The sequence below is a fragment of the Oncorhynchus kisutch genome, unplaced genomic scaffold (genome assembly GCF_002021735.2).
Source record: "Oncorhynchus kisutch isolate 150728-3 unplaced genomic scaffold, Okis_V2 scaffold989, whole genome shotgun sequence".
NCBI lineage: Eukaryota > Metazoa > Chordata > Actinopteri > Salmoniformes > Salmonidae > Oncorhynchus > Oncorhynchus kisutch.
Genome location: NW_022262934.1, coordinates 11,803 through 15,000, shown reverse-complemented (window position 1 = coordinate 15,000; position 3,198 = coordinate 11,803).

Below are 3,198 nucleotides of genomic sequence, written 5' to 3'. Positions count from 1 at the left end.
CCAACCCAGACAGGAAGATCACGTCAGTAACTAAACTCACTCTAGTGTCGCACCCCTCCTAGGGACGGCATGGAAGAGCACCAGTAAGCCAGTGACTCAGCCCCTGTAATAGGGTTAGAGGCAGAGAATCCCAGTGGAGAGAGGGGAACCGGCCAAGTAGAGACAGCAAGGGCGGTTTGTTGCTCTAGAGCTTTTCCGTTCACCTTCACACTCCTGGGCCAGACGACACTCAATCATATGACCCACTGAAGAGATGAGTCTTCAGTAAAGACTTAATGGTTGAGACCGAGTTTGCGTCTCTGACATGGGTAGGCAGACCATTCCATAAAAATGGAGCTCTATAGGAGAAAGCCCTGCCTCGAGCTGTTTGCTTAGAAATTCTAGGGACAATTAGGAGACCTGCGTCTTGTGACCGTAGCGTACGCGTAGGTATGTACGGCAGGACCAAATCAGAGAGATAGGTAGGAGCAAGCCCATGTAATGCTTTGTAGGTTAGCAGTAAAACCTTGAAATCAGCCCTTGCCTTAACAGGAAGCCAGTGTAGGGAGGCTAGCACTGGAGTAATATGATCAAATTTTTTGGTTCTGGTCAGGATTCTAGCAGCCGTATTTAGCACTAACTGAAGTTTATTTAGTACTTTATCCGGGGAGCCAGAAAGTAAAGCATTGCAGTAGTCTAACCTAGAAGTAACAAAAGCATGGATACATTGTTCTGCATCATTTTTGGACAGAAAGTTTCTGATTTTTGCAATGTTACGTAGATGGAAAAAAGCTGTCCTTGAAACAGTCTTGATATGTTCGTCAAAAGAGAGATCAGGGTCCAGAGTAACGCCCGAGGTCCTTCACAGTTTTATTTGAGACGACTGTACAACCATCAAGATTATTTGTCCGATTCAACAGAAGATCTCTTTGTTTCTTGGGACCTAAAACAAGCATCTCTGTTTTGTCTGAGATTAAAAGTAGAAAGTTTGCAGCCATCCACTTCCTTATGTCTGAAAGGCTTCTAGCGAGGGCAATTTTGGGGCTTCACCATGTTTCATTGAAATGTACAGCAGTGTGTCATCCGCATAGCAGTGAAAGTTAACATTATGTTTTCGAATGACATCCCCAAGAGGTAAAATGTATATCGTGAAAACAATAGTGGTCCTAAAACGGAACCTTGAGGAACACCGAAATGTACAGTTGATTTGTCAGAGGACAAACCATTCACAGAGACAAACTGATATCTTTCCGACAGATAAGATCTAAACCAGGCCAGAAGTTGTCCGTGTTGACCAATTTGGGTTTCCAATCTCTCCAAAAGAATGTAGTGATCGATGGTATCAAAAGCAGCACTAAGGTCTAGGAGCACGAGGACAGATGCAGAGCCTCAGTCTGACGCCATTTAAAAAGTTTTTACCACTTTCACAAGTGCAGTCTCAGTGCTATGATGGGGTCTAAAACCAGACTGAAGCATTTCGTATACATTGTTTGTCTTCAGGAAGGCAGTGAGTTGCTGCGCAACAGCTTTTTCTAACATTTTTGAGAGGAATGGAAGATTCGATATAGGCCAATAGTTTTTTATATTTTCTGGGTCAAGGTTTGGCTTTTTCAAGAGAGGCTTTATTACTGCCACTTTTAGTGAGTTTGGTACACATCCGGTGGATAGAGAGCCATTTATTATGTTCAACATAGGGCCAAGCACAGAAAGCAGCTCTTTCAGTAGTTTAGTTGGAATAGGGTCCAGTATGCAGCTTGAAGGTTTAGAGGCCATGATTATTTTCATCATTGTGTCAAGAGATATAGTACTAAAACACTTGAGCGTCTCTCTTGATCCTAGGTCCTGGGAGAGTTGTGCAGACTCAGGACTACTGAGCTTTGGAGGAATACGCAGATTTAAATAGGAGTCTGTAATTTGCTTTCTAATGATCATTATCTTTTCCTCAAAAAGCCATCCTCTCTTGGGGAATGCTGCTTTTTAGTTAGCCTTGTGACAGTATCAAAAATACATTTTGGATTGTTCTTATTTTCCTCAATTAAATCTTCACTTGAGGCCTCTGCATCCCAAATGACACCCTATTCCCTGCACCCTTTTCCCTGCACCCAATTCCCCTGCACCCAATTCCCATATGGGTCCTGGTCAAAATAGTGCACTATGTAGGAAATAGGGTCACATTCAGCCATAGGCTACTGTTTTGTTAATGTCTACATGTACCTACAGTAGTCTGTCTGTAGGTTCAGCTCCTTCAGGGAGGATCTGTGTCCCAAATGGCACCCTCTTCTCTTCATAATTCACTACTTTTGACCTGAGCCCTATGCAAAAGTAGTGCACTATATAGGGATTGGGGTGCCATTTGGGATTCAGACCTTCTAAATACTTTTTTTTATTGAACCTTTATTTAACTTGGGAAGTCAGTTAAGAATAAATTCTTATTTTACAATGACGGTCTACCCTGGCAAAACCCTCCCCTAACCCGGACGATGCTGGGCCAATTGTGCACTGCCCTATGGGATTCCCGATCACGGACGGTTGTGGTACAGCCCGGGATCGAACCAGGGTCTGTAGTGATGCCTCTAGCACTGAGATGCAGTGCCTTAGACTGCTGCACCACTCGGGAGCCCGAAAGGAAACGTTAAAGTCCTCGAGCGTCTCAACAGGTGGCTGTTCTCTTTTTCTAATCACGTGATATATTTCAACACCCTGAACCCGTCAAACGTGTGAATGTGTGAACTTGGAACTGCATCCATATCCTACATACGCTGCCCTCCACCCCCATGTTAGAAATGCTTAGGGCCTGATTCACCAGAAACAGACAGGAAAAGAGGATCACTCCCAGATGTATTGTCTTTATAGAATTCAAAGCCAATGATCATAGCAGTGTTTGTTTTTGAATGTATTAAACCAGGCAACACAGGCTGATTTTGTATTCGTATAGTCAAGTTTATTGGTGCCATTCTCTGCTCGGTATCAGTGTTTCTCTGTGTGATAGGACCTGCTACTGCAGAGACAATCTGTGGTTTGCAGTTCCACACTAACACGCTTCAAAGCTTATGGGAGTCTGAAGGGTGTGTGTGTGTGTGAGAGGGTGCTTGCCGTGAAGCTTGGCTGATAAGATAACAAAGAGCTTTCTTTAAAACACACACAAGTGTGAAATAGACTGAAGGGGTAAACCTGTCCCAATGGAAGAAAAAACAATAACCACCAAGAAAATGAATAAAC